The sequence below is a fragment of the Limulus polyphemus genome, unplaced genomic scaffold, assembly GCF_000517525.1.
Source record: "Limulus polyphemus unplaced genomic scaffold, Limulus_polyphemus-2.1.2 Scaffold871, whole genome shotgun sequence".
Taxonomy (NCBI): domain Eukaryota; kingdom Metazoa; phylum Arthropoda; class Merostomata; order Xiphosura; family Limulidae; genus Limulus; species Limulus polyphemus.
In genome coordinates this window covers 367806-382846 of record NW_013666481.1, presented here as the reverse complement: position 1 = coordinate 382846, position 15041 = coordinate 367806, and the positions used below count along the sequence as shown (strand labels likewise).

General features: G+C 33.4%; 1 protein-coding gene across 1 annotated transcript in view; it reads right to left on the bottom strand.

Moving 5' to 3' along the window:
* Positions 1 to 12731, bottom strand: part of LOC106460966 (metabotropic glutamate receptor-like) — a gene marked incomplete at its 3' end in the record, with an annotated part of 23088 nt that extends 10357 nt beyond the window's left edge. Inside the window, exon 1 of the mRNA XM_013920727.2 lies at positions 12643 to 12731. The remainder of the gene's footprint in view (positions 1 to 12642) is intronic.
* Positions 12732 to 15041: the final 2310 nt, after the last annotated feature.

The window sequence follows — 15041 nt, the reverse complement described above, 5'->3', positions numbered from 1 at the left end:
GAGTTGGCGGTGGGTGGTGATGACTAGCTGCCTTCCCTCTAGTCTTACACTGCTAAATTGGGGACGGCTAGCGCAGATAGCCCTCGTGTAGCTTTGCGCGAAATTCATAACAAATCTTCCAGATTCCTCTTACTCAGTAGGGTTGTATATTTAGGTTCATTATCCTGTTTAACTTTAACGCAAACGTTGTTCATTGTTACTAAATGACGAACCGTGATGTTGTGATCCTTTTAGATAATGTTATCAACTGTTACAATATTGCCCCTTAAAGCATCCCCAGAGTGTTGTAGACTCACTGCCTTTTTTTTCATGTTTTTTTTTACACTCGCATGCATAAACTTTTCATAGTCACGTGACCACACAAAAGTCTCTCCTACTGTTTCTGAAAAAGCTTAATTTAATTTCGTCAGCTTATGTTCATTTCTCCGATCCAACCTTTGTTCGTGTTCACAGGTTTTTTGTTAAGATTCTTCCATATGTGTTAACTTCTTACTTCTGCCCTTGAACAGTTTTTATCACTGGTTCCAATTTCATACATATTTCTGCATTTCTGCTCTTTTTTTCTGTAAATAATTTCAATCGATTTAATGTTGAAATATTTCGAATGACACCATTCTTCTGTCTGTATGTTTTACTTGGTAGCTTCTTCGTTTTATTTAATTTTAAACTATCTGTTGTAACAAAATCTTGTAATTTTCCTTAAATCGCAGTTTTTGGAACATAATTTCTAAGTAATATACCTTAGATTTTTCTCTTTATTAGTTAAAGTAACAGTTTGTGTTCGCATATTACTGAATTACATGCTTTTTTTTTATTTGTTTCAGTCATAGACATATTGCAAATTTTAATATCTTTGGAAGAAGTGTACATTTTAATGGCAACTTGCTTCAATAAACTCAATTAAACAAGAGTAATGATGAATTAAACCAAGAATAAAAAAGACATTTACCTTTACGAAAATTTATATCAAGCCCCTTCCGCCACAGTACCCCTTTAACGGCGCCTTATACTGGATGTTAAAGTATGATGTAATAACATTTAAAAAATGAAGAGCCTTTTGGTGTCTCAACTGTATGTTTGGGGGTTTAAATACTATAATTCAATATTAGACCCCTGTGATGGACACAGAATAGATAGCCCATTGGCAGTCTTTGTGCTTAACAACGAAACAAGTTAATAAATGTTTTTATTGTAATTACAAAACAGTATACGCATATAATAAGAAAGACATTGCAAAAACATCACCGTTCATGTTTTGTCAAAAAAAGTTCCCATTCTTGAATATTCTTACAGCATTTTGTTTTCTCGTGAAAACAGCCTTGTGATCAATACATATTTTTTCATAATGCTAGGCAAGACAGGATGACAGTGAGTGTGTAAAAGGTAGTTCTTTCAATGTATTTTTAATACGTTTGGATTATCTCAAATTTTGACCATTAACATGTTAAAAAACGACAGCAATAAAGACTGATAACATCTTTTTTCATCTTTTACTTTTACTATTTATTTAAATTAGGGACGGCTAGCGCAGATAGCCCTCGTGTAGCTTTGCGCGAAATTCAAAAACAAACAAACAAACTTAAGATATTCTCGTGTGTTTCGAATATTAGCGCAAAAATACACAATGGCTATCTGTTATAGTCGTCCCTAATTATAAACTGATGGGATAGAGGGAGGGCAGGTAGACACTAACACTCACTCTCAACTCTTGGGCTACTCTAATCGAATAGTGAGATTTGTTCGTTACTCTTATAACGCACCGACGGTCCTTTCGTAACATAAATATCTCAAGTGAGCAACGTAATAGAAAAACACTTGAAATATAGATTGTTATTGTAGCAAAACGTGCATTTGATCAAAATCAGACAGTACAAATATACTGTTGTTGACTGCAAGTCACTAGCATCTTAAGGCATTTCTAAAAATATTCGGGTTTGTAAGGAGTTAGAGGTACAGTAGTAAAAGCGCATATGAGCATGAAAAAGTTATAGTTGAAAACTGTGTGGAATGAAATAGCTTTAGTAACAAGACCAAAATGTGCAAGATATAAAAGCTAGAAACACAAGACAACCAATTAAAACTAATAATAATTTGTATAGATTAACAAGTTCGAATAAAAAATATAACAGACGTTAGAGAGAATCAATAATTAATTTGTGAATACCAAGAAATCCAAAAAACCTACAGGGTCACGTATAAAAAATATATACAATAAAATAACATAGAATCTGTCAATCAAAACTTGAAAACTTCGAAACCAAGACGAGAAATGAAATGAAAATGAAAAACTTTTAGGTAGGGTTCGAACAAGGGTTTCAGTTTCGTTTGTTTCAGAATTTTCACGCAAAGCAATACAAAACATTAATTATCTGTGCACAGCTCTCCCTAATTATGAACTGCTAGACTAGAAAGAAGGCAGCTATTCAACAACACTCATCGCCAACTGTAGGGCTACTTTTGTCTGACAGAATAGTAGGATTTAAATGTCACTCTTATAGCGCAATAATGTTTTTAAACAACTGGCCCCGAATCGTGAGTCCTTAGACACCTAATTACATTAAGCCACGCGGGTCCACCAACCAGAAAAAAAAAAATTGAAAAAGCCCAACTAGGAAGATCTTTGATATTTTAAAAATTATATCCGGTACGACTTTAGTATAGGAAAAATATATTATTAAAAAAAAATGACTTAATCGTCACCCATCCTTCAAAATATCGAACTTTTAGTTTGTTCAAGACCTGTATGAGTTAATACAGAAGCTAAAGAGAAAACTGTCATCATGTTTTCAATTAAAGAATTGCAAATCGCACTTTTGAACGGAAAAATAAACTACGATTTTACTGTAATATACAAGAAAGTTTAAAAATAAGTTAGTTGTTTAGAAGCATAAAACATTAAATTATCCATCTTCAAAGATAAATCAGATATCATTAATATAATATTACACATGTCAAGTGCTTGTAAGTACCAAGGTAATAAAGTGTTACAACATTAATAATTTTTTGTAAATGTGAAAATACATGTTATTCTTTCTAAACCATTATAAACAGTCGCCCTCCAGTGGTACAGCGGTATGTCTGCGGACTTACAACGCTAAAAACCGGGTTTCGATCCCAGTGGTGGGCAGAGCACAGACAGCCCTTGTGTAGCTTTGTGCATAATTAAAAAAATTGAAGTTTTAAAAAGATTTATAGATAAATAGTTTTGAATAATTACGTTTTTTGTTATTAACAATTGTATGATGCAACCATAGCAAGAAGATAGTTCCCATTTACACTAGGCTTGCCCCCAGTGGCACAGCGGTATGTCTTCGGACTTATACCGCTAGAAGCCGGTTTCGATACCCGTGGTTTGCAGAGCACAGATAACCCTTTGTGTAGCTTTGTGCTTAACTATAAAACAACAACAACAACACTAGGTTTTCCCAGGAATAGCTTAAAATTTAAGTATAGAGTTTATACGTAAATAACGCCATATTAGGATTTTCAAATAATATAAAGGGCGACAATTAACTAGAATAATGAATCAAGATTTTTCTAGGGTTGTTATATAATGTATTCGTAATCAGTTAGTGATAGTTTTTTGTTTTGTTTTTAATTTCGCGAAAAGCTATACGAGAGCTATCTGCGTTAAGCTGTTCTTAAGTTAGCAGTTATAGGCTATATGGATAGCAACTAGTCAACACTATCCATCGCCAACTCTTGGGCTACTCTTTTACCAACGAATAGTGGGATTGACCATCATATTATAACGCCCCCACAGCTGAAAAGGTAAGCATGTTGTAGGTCGAGCCCTCTAAACATCAGGCCATGCCAGGCTCAGTTAGTGATGTTTGTTTATTATCGTGAATACACATACATGTAATTTGAATTATTGCTTTATAAACTTGAAATATATATATATATATATAAAGTTTTGATCTTGAAATAAATAACGATTTTTACTATTTTCACCTCAACGGTACTTTCGTGACTAAACGGCCAGGTCAGAGACCCCAAGATTTAGACACAGCATTCCCTATCTTTGACCTCTTGATTAGAAGAGGGGCAACCATTCAGCACGGCTACACTCAACCGAATAGTAGTACCGACTGTCACTTTTATTACTCGCCAACATTTGAAGGTGCAGATCATGTTCAGCAGCTCATCGTATGTTCGATCCTTGCACAATTCGATCGCAGTTCGGCAAGCTAACCATTAGGCCACACTGGCTCGTGGATAATGTGTGTACTATACTTATATGGGAATAACTTTGATTTATTTAGCACAAAGGAAAATATTCACATAAAATTATTTCTTCTTTATTTGTAATAAAATATTGAACTGCAAAATGAAAAATATACTAGACAAAGTAAAACTATTTTTGGTCACATTACGAGTATTTTTGACGTCAATTCAGAACTTAATTACCATTAAAAAAACATTTATGAGGATATATGTTGTCTAAGGTTCAGAGTGAATTTTCTTAAGTACCATATTTAACATACAGGCGAAAACTCGATATCCACCAGTACTCCACTTTCATAATTTTATCTCAAAATTTTTTTATATCAAAATAAACTTTTTTGTTTAGGATTTTAACTTGTGGTTTTATAAAGATTATCTGAAGAGTTAGTTTACAAAAAGTTTTTTTTTATTAAAACTAAGAAAGTCTTTTTAATCAGATGTTAATCTATCCATTACATGTCTCTCAATAACAGCCCGAGCACAGAGAGGCTTATGATTTTCAGTATGCTATTGAACACGTTAGAATGTAGATAAATTTAAGAGAAAACCGATCGTGATAAGATTTTTTTGGTTAAGAGTAATTATTGAAAAGTCGTTTAAATCTAATTTACCAAGTATAATTATACAACCGGCCTTTTTTTATTCTATTTCTCAACACTTTTTTTTCAATTTATTGTATATATTTTAAGTTAAAAGATAATAATGAGAAGCCATTAAAATGTAGAGTACGACAATGAACTTGCTAATTTTGTATTATAGCATTTTTTAATTTAATCGTCAGATCCAAATATGAAAAGCGATAATCTAACAGTAATTAGTTATGAAGTCGTACCTCTAAGTTTACCAATTGGGCATATACCTATGTGCTATGTATGCATATCGAATGTCTTGTACCTGCTTTCAGTTATATAGAATTTTTTTGAAATTTTGGTGTATATTGTTGAAGTTACCTTGATTTAATTGCTTCTTCTCTATAACTGACAATATTTATTTTGCCGAGAAGATATTACAGTAATATTGTGCGTCCATGTTGAAAGAGTCACCGACTATAATATCCTTGTTGTCCAAATGGATGATGTCTTTATGTTACAAACAGAGAATGCTGTGAGAGAACAAGAGTAATGAGGTGATGCAGTCAAATGAAGAAATATACTGAGTTTACTTGTTGAAATCAAGCACGCTTTCTTGGTTCTAGAAGATATTCAAGTAAAAACCGAATTTGAGATCATCGTGTTTTAGTTCCGCGAGATCAATTCTGAGAGAGAGAGAGAGAGAGAAAGCTGTTAGACTAGATATCACTTTGTAGATAATCGACTTTTTCTGTTTGTTTGAATATTGTGATAAAATTATTTATATATTTTTTATCGAAATTAACCAATCTTTTTATTTTTTCATCCACGATTAAAACTCAATTAAGTTTTTAAACACAGACTACTACACAAGTTTTCTGGTTAACCCTGTTGTTAGTAGCGGACGGATCTATCTGATACCTATGCAGAAATCAGTTCACCTGATAATAATCCATGGTCTAACGAAACAAATTTTCCGTTTAATAATTCCATCGACTGTTTAAGATAACGCATGGCACACAATTTCTGCAAATTATTGTTATGTATGAAATGTTTCAATAAAATACCTTTCAACCTTATATTTAAATTGGTATGTAAAACAAAATGTTATAAGTGAGTGATGTATCTTTCATTCAGTGCAGTAAGAAAAGGTACATTTTCTAGTCAAAGGAACAATAAATATTGAAATATTTAAAAGTACTATTACATACACATAGTCTTCCAATACAGACATATTGCCCTCAAGTGGCACAGCGGTATGTCTGTAGGCTTATATTGTTAGAAACCGGGTTTCGATACCCGTGGTGAGCAGATCACAGATAACCGTTTGTGTAGCTTTGTGCTTAATAATAAACAACAACCATAACACAATCAGAAAAATAGTATTTTGATAAACGTTTAACGATTCGTCAGATCATTAAAAACACGTATGCCCAAATATTAAAGGTAATATCTCGTAGTTCAGTAGTTAGATCACAAGACCGTTCGCTGGAAACATTTTTCTTCTTTGGTGGTTCACAAACGTTTCATTAGTAGGGTGAAACGTCTGTTACAATAGTATCACTATCTTACCAGGTATCAACAAGTACCATTAAAGGTACATTTCTTCATGCTTCAGCGTTTCGGGGTTAAAATCTTTGCGGCGAAATTAGACCAGAATTGAAAAGTAAATAATTTGTTTGTGTTGTTTTAGGGCTATCTGCGCTCCGTCACCGCTGGGAATCTAACCCCGGATTTTAGTATTATAATTGCGTGCACTTACCACTGGCCCACGGGGGGAGACATTATATAACTCATATAAGTAAATACCTTTTTACAAGTCCACTGAGTTAACGAAGGGATTAAATATAGAACGAAATACTTTTTCCGCGCATTTTTTTCCACTTGTAAAGCAAATTCGAACTAAATGTTTTATTGCTCGATCCTGATTTTGAATAAAATTCCAGTTTGCTATTTTAGAAACAAGTAATTTACCTATGTGTGGGAGCTGAGCGATTAAAAAAGATCCTCTCTAAATTTCCTAATCGTAGATCTTTACATTCTAGTACATTCTCTCATTTTAACAGTTAAGCCTGACGAACTTTAACTTTTTACAATATCTTTTTCAGCTTATTTGGTATAGTGTTTTTTTTTTGCTTGTTTTGATTGCCATATTGTATGTGAGAACAAATCCTTCTGTTTAGACTAGTACTAGTTGCGACATCACTTGGAATATCTAACTCAGATGTGGCAGTTTTAACTAACTACGTAACACAGGCCTGCGAGTATAAAGTTCAGAAAAGTTGTTTTGGTTTTAATAACGGATTTTCCATAATTCAACTACGCAGATTTCGAAAATAATAGTCATTTTTTTATATCACTAAAGGATTTTTTACAAATCGGGAAGAAAAAACACTTACTTAGATCAAATTATTATTTTGTTTATCACAATGAATATTTTGTTATTATTATATTTGTTAACAAAAATACAAACAAACTGAAGAAAAGGGAAGGACATTGGTGTCAAACGAATATGCATCTTCATTCATCCTGATTTTTGTGGGAAATCTACATCTTTTAGTGTCAAAACTACGTGTTGTGGTATTTCTTTTATGTATTGCGTTATGACATTTTGTGAAAAATCTGTACGCGATGAAGGAAAATAGATATCATTTTCGGATTCAGCGTACAGGAATTACTGTAGAACATGTAAAATGTCAAGACAATAAAACCATCGCAGGCTTGTGTTATTGGATGGAACGTTGAAGATGACAGACAATGTTGCCTAAAATATTTGACTTAGTTAATTTAACTTTAGAAGACGTTACGTAATAATGATCAACAAAACCGTGATTAATGTATTTATAAGATCCCTTTTATACTTTAATTTCATACTTAGCGAAATAATAGATGGTTTATTGGCAGAAGCTAACTGGAATACTGTCGGTGATTGACTTGATTGGCACGAACTAGTTGACTGGAAGAAATTCAATGTAATTGGCTTGATTGACATGAGCTAACTGGAATAGAGACGTTGATTAACTTGATTGGTATGAGTTAATTGGAAGATATTCAATGTTGAATTGAATATGAGTTCATTGAAAGATATTCAAAGTGATTGGCTTCATTGATATGAGTTCGTTGGAAGATATTCAATGTGATTGGCTTGATTGATATGAGTTAATTAGAATAGAGACATTGATTGACTTGATTGATATGAGTTAATTGGAAGATATTCAATGTTGAATTGAATATGAGTTAACTGGAAGATATTCAATGTGATTGGCTTGATTGATATGAGTAAATTAGAAGATATTCAATGTGATTGGCTTGATTGATATGAGTTAACTGGAAGATATTCAATGTGATTGGCTTGATTGATATGAGTTAACTGGAAGATATTCAATGTGATTGGCTTGATTGATATGAGTTAATTAGAAGATATTCAATGTGATTGGCTTGATTGATATGAGTTAACTGGAAGATATTCAATGTGATTGGCTTGATTGATATGAGTTAATTAGAAGATATTCAATGTGATTGGCTTGGTTGACATTAGATAACTGTAAGAGAGTTGATGTGATTAGCTTGATTGACAGGAGCTAATTGGAAGAGAATAGGTGTTACTGACTTGATTGACATAAACTAACAGTAAAGGATTCAGTATGAATGGCTTAAGCAATTTGAAAGAGAAGTCGAACTGATTCTTGTCCTTACCTAAAGTATATTTTATACTTTCTCACAAAATATTTTTGAAAAATTAGAAACGTAACAATTTTGTCAAAATCTGCCCATGGCCAGGTTGTTAGAGCACTCTATTCGCAATCTGATGGTCGCGGGTTCGAATCCCCATCCCACCAACAGGATCGCCCTGTCAGCTGTAGGGGCGTTATAATGTTACGGTCAATCCCACTCACTATTCGTTGGTAAAAGAGTAGTCCATGAGTTGACGGTGGGTGGTGATGACTAACTGCCTTCCCTCTCGTCTATCACTGCTAAATTAGGGATGGCTAGCGCAGATAGCCCTCGTATAGCTTTGCGCGAAATTTTCAGTTTTACATTTTGCGTTTTGCAGGTTTTATGGGCATTTTCTCGTTTTTTACCACTACTTCGCCCCCTATTGATGGATCTTCATCAAATTTGGCGCGAAAGTTTATTGGGTTCATGTGGAGATACATACAAAGTTGCTGTTTCATAATTTGTATTTTGCAGTTTTGATGGGCGTTTTTGCGTTTTTTACAATTACATATAAGGGAAGCAACTTTTCATGTCCTAAGATAACCTTTCATTAATCATGAATTAACATAACTTCCGTCCAGGGGACGGGTACTCCAGCTAATACTAAAATATATTTCGATTTATACAAGGAATCTATCATGTAGCAAGCTGGTCTGTAAGAGCGAAACACCGTATGAAAAACCTTGTCGTGAAAATCCATGTTTGTGCATCACTTTACAAACAAACTTTCGCAAACTTAAGGTACTGTTGTAAGTTATATTTTCAATGCTTTAATTTAGATGTTTGCTAGAGGACAAGTTAAGTTACATTTGTTCTAGAACTCTTATTAACAGAACGACCGGAAAGATAGTGATCGAGAGAGTTCGCGAAGTGTCTAGAAACAAGGCTACGTTGTAAATACGTGAATCGGCGAGCATTGAATCAGAGAAGCATCAAGCTAGTTTAGTTCATTGTAATATTTCGTTTTAGTGAAATATTTGGTTCAGTGTTGATTATCACGTATATTTACTTACTCGAGCGATTAGTCGTGAAATTGCACAAGTAGGTTTATATTTTACGATAGCCATAGTACCATTAACAAGATGCTTCCGTTTGAACGACATCTGTAACTTTACTTAGGCCTACAAGTTATAACAGTGTACAACTGAAGGCAGCTTGTAGAAACTTTAAAGAAGAAATAAAATACTTTGTTATCGTTATTTAGACTGGACTTGGTCTTATTTTCAACAAATAGTTCAAAAGAACCAGCTCAACTAAAGAACAACGTTACAACAGTCATGAATTCCCATGAAAAACCTGATCATGCGCTTATGAAACTTGCACCAATGTAACTTGGGGTTGTGCCAAACCGCGCCCATCATACACAGTGATGAAACTCGCTTATGACGATATAGGCAGCACTGCAAGTTCCCTGCAAGGCACGATCCATGATGGTGATGTTCTTTGTACAACAGCGTGTTAATACAGCGGCAATAATGCAATACAGTGACACTAAGATACAGCAAGTTGTCGCAAGAGGACTGCGATTGCGTAGCTTGGGGTTTATTAAAACTTTGCAGGACACCGGTATCTTACTTTCAAATTTAGAATTAAAAAATCCACGTTGTTCTACGTGGAAAATATGACTCCAGAAATAATTGCAAATTACATTATTTAGCAAAATTTGATAAGTTTTGTCAAATATGTTTGGCAAACACGTAAATCAGTTACAGGGTATTTCAATACTCTGAACTAATAAAAGTTTGACCACAAATTGCGCCCACATATTAGATAGTTGTGAGAAGGAACGTTGGGTGTTAATGAACTGATTACAATAGATAACGCATGATCATATATTTTATATTTGCACTCATTATAGTGCAACCTTGATCCATAGTGAAATATACTATTTGTTTGGTTCAGTCACGTGCTAGACCAATAATGACTGTTGTTCTTTATATGAAAAACAGTATTACTTTTTTTTTAATAAATTGTGAACGGCTTCTTATTTTTCTTTTCTCGAACTACATTAGGGACCCGTAACAGTTTAGATAAATGCAAGCTCCAAGTTTATACGAAAGGCAGAAAGCATGTATTTGTATAGGTATCATAACAACAAATAACTTTTGGCCGCGTATTTATTTTTACATTTTACAGGCTTTTATTTAATTACGTTCTATTTCAAAGTTAATTTATTTATGTTACTGTCTGAAGGCATTGGTATTTTTATCCTTACAAACTTTCGAGGTCAGCTAATTAAAATCAAGGTTCATCTTCAAGTTAGAATATTTCTCACTTACTGTTTATTTTCTATTTATTTGAAATAAATTATCATGTCATATACTGTATCTTGAACGTTGAACAATTAAAATGTTTTAACTTCATACGTTATTCGTTTCGAAAATGGACAATATCTTCAATTATTAATGATTTTTAAGGCGTTCAAACTCAGATGTCTATGATCAAAACAATCAAACTTCTTTCATACCCTCAACCCAAACTTTTTTGTTCTTTTTTATCGTGACAAATGCAGTGAAAGAAAAAAAACTACTTTTTATCTAAATTTATAGTTTCATAATAAAATTAAAAGTATTTATAACAGGAAAGTATTACAATCAACTGTATCTTAATGGTCTGAAATTTAGTCACGTACATAAGGAATTCTATGGTATTTTCTTTGATTGTATTGAAAGTAATTATACTTATTACATTTTTATTTTGGAATATATCTTGATGTAGATAACATACAGATGAACACATTTGGATTTTCGAAACGACGTGCAAATACACATCAAATACATGTTTGTGCGTTTTTGTTTGATTATCAGATCGTAGCATGTCACATTAAAGTGCTCCAAGTGACAGTTTGTTGTCGAAAGATACCATGTTGTACTCGTGATGCAAAAGTTGTTACAGAGGATAATACAGTTGTGATAGCAAAGTTTTAATTATATCCCCACGATGTAAGTTTAGTTGTTACAGAGGATAATACAGTTGTGATAGCAAAGTTTTTATTATATCTCCACGATGTAAGTTTGTTATGTGGAATTTCGCATAAAGCTACACCAGGGTATCTGCGCTTCTTCCGTCCCTAATTTTGAAGTGATAGACTAGAGGGAAGGCAACTTATTAAACCACCCACCGTCAACTCTTGGACTAATCTTTTCAGACCTAATAGTGCGATTTGACCTTCACTCTTATTATAGTCCCACGACTGTAAAGTGCGGAGTGTGATGTGTGTGTGTTAACGATACGCAAACCAAAGAACCTCGGACCCGGCACACTAGCCTATCGATGTTTTAATTAACATAAAAACAAAAATAAAGGTTTATCAATAAAATTCAAGCTTCAAATATTTGGGCTAGGCATATTCAAATGGATAGAGTACTCGGACTTTGGTGATGTGTGTGTGTGTGTGTTAACGATACGCAAACCAAAGAACCTCGGATCCGGCACACTAGCCTATCGATGTTTTAATTAACATAAAAACAAAAATAAAGGTTTATCAAGAAAATTCAAGCTTCAAATATTTGGGCTAGGCATATTCTAATGGATAGAGCACTCGGACTTTGGTGGTGTGAGTGCGCTATAAGAGCGGCAGTCATATCCTACTAGTTGGACAAGAGTAGACCAAGAGTTGGCAAAAGAGTGGTGTTGACTAGCTAGCTGTCTATCAACTGAAAATTTGGGATGACAATGTATAGATAGCCTTTTTGTAGCTTTGTGCGAAAACCTGAAACCAACAAATTTCAATTATTCACTGTTCCAGCCTCAAGATACAAGATCTTGCTGTGAGATGTTCTGGTATAATAAACGAATCATTTGTGCTCTTTGACCTTTATCATTCTTTAACAAGTATTACCTATCATAGAAGAAACCTAGAATTTATTATCATTGACATATAACATACAAGTATACTGTAACGTTTGAGGAATCCGTTACTTAGCTTATATGTGACATAACTTAATAAACTGATACTTCAAAGTTATTTCAGTATTAAAATTAATATTCTACAATGCCAGAAACAAGCACGGTGTAAGTGAACTTTCTGAAGTACTTAAGATAATTAGGATTATCAAGAAATTTCTAAGATTTTTTCAATCTTGATTTAAAGTGTTAAATATTAATAAATTAAATTCAGAATCATTACCTATAATTGTTACTGGCCACCAGGTACAGTACAGTACAGTCCATCTTTTGATAACCTTTGACAAGTAGGTTACAAACGTGGTCCGAACGCCCACTGATGTGCACCACGTTTACTCTAAACGCCGTCCTTCAGTCTTCTCGTCATGGCTCTCGATGTCCGACGTATACTCTAACGCGAAATCGATTGTTTTGTTCGCGAAAGAGGGCGCACTTTGGTCACACCTATTTCCTGCGCAGATATCTCTAAAGTAAATGCGTTACGAGCTCTTAAAGGTAACATATCAATTATATATCCTATCCATGGACTGTATATAATTTGCTACCCAATATCTGTGTCTATCTAGCTGTCATACCAAACAATTAGACCAATAACAAATAACTTTCCACATATAGGCGAGACAAATAAAGCTAGGTTACAAATACACAGTAGGAATGGCGAACTGAAATGTTATTTTACTTTTAGTAGGTACCTCCCTCAGTAAGGCTTATTTGATCATTATTAAAATATTCTTCGTACCCTGCTTTTATATATTTGCTTTGTATGCCTGTTTAGGCTTAGCTGTTTGAAATAATATAATCGTGCTAGGTACGCAGATTCAACTGTGTTACTCTCTCTTGCAAATGTAAAAATTCATACATGAGATGAGATATTTTTATAGATAAATATGAACATCAATCTGCATCACAGTAACTATACTGAATGAAAACTTACGATATTTAAAGTCACATGTTAACTAGTTAAGATCATTTTTGCAGAGCTTCACTCATTTGTAGTTTGAGCGAGACTTTCATTGGTCAGTTATGTTTAATATAGGTTCTGATCCTCAAAGTATACATGTGTATTTACATTTATAGTTGGAGCGAGATACTCTAAAAGTTATGTTTAATATAGGTACTGATCCTTAACGTATACATGTGCATTTATAGTTGGAGCGAGACACTCATATAGTTATGTTTTATATAGGTTCTGATCCTCAACGTATACACATGCATTTACATTTATAGTTGAAGCGAGATACTCGTATAGTTAAGTTTAATATAGGTTCTGATCCTCAACGTATACACATGCATTTACATTTATAGTTGAAGCGAGATACTCGTATAGTTATGTTTAATATAGGTTCTGAACCTCAACGTATACATGTGTATTTACACTTATAGTTTGAGCGAGACACACATACGGTTTTGACATGTAGATTCTGATATTCATCCTGTACATGTGTATCTAAACATATATTTACATGCACTTAGGTAATCGTAACATGATTGAAGAAAGGTTTTGAGAAAACTTGTCTAAAATCACAACATTAACAAAATATTCAATTAAAAGTCGTAGACAGGTTACCTTATTTCTACCCTAACTTTAAATAACGTGAAATTAAACCATGATAACTCCAGTGCTATCCTTTCTTGTGAACATGAGTTGTATCAAATCAAATACACTGTGAATCATTTAGGGTGTTCATCAATAGAAAGCGAATGAAATTGGAAAGTTTACAGACTTTATAGCTGACGAGTGTGCACTTCAGAATTTATATCGAACGCTGAAAACTTTTTCGAAGGCATTTAGGTTTACTTCTTTATTCTCAAATTGGTTTAAAAGAAAAACGTATACATCACTTTCCTATGCAAACATTCTCTATATATATACACGCTTGAATAACGGAAACTTTTTATTTTGGAATCGCATTAACGGGCCAACTCTTATGAATTCATCGGACAATCCGCCGAATCTAATGGACTGCTCAGCGGAAATGTGGCCGCACTACAAAATTCATGTAGTAGTACATGCCATGTCTTTGCGGATTCTACGGGACTTGCGGAATGCTACATACAAAATGTAGGATTTTGACGTAAAATATTTTTCTTGAAATATATGTAAGTCCGAGGTGTAAAATAATTCCTGCAGAACAATTTCATATTACTATACTAAAAAGCATCTATTTTCCAGTAATAGAAGTATTTAAAGCAAATTCAATACATTTACAACAACATTAACGCTGGATGCATAATGATTTTTATAGTCAGAGAATCAACTATAGCTTTAAACTATATATATATTATGTAGTTATTTAAATATTTAATTAACTGATTTTTTCAAGTAGATTCGCCCTTTAAACTGCCATATTTTTTTGCAGAAACCGGTTGGTCAAGATAGTTTATGTTTTACTTCGTACAATTTAGAAAGGAAATCGAACCACGATTGAATGCATTGATAATGTTTATTTTTCGTTTCCCAAACTTCGTTATAAACGACGAATTATCGGTTGGTAGTATATACAGAGTACATAAAAATATGGCTACCAACGTTTCATTTTCATAGAAATCAGCTTTTTACACTAAATGGCCAGACGTGGCCAACTAACTAGTATGTTAATTAGCTACCTTCCCTCTAGTCTA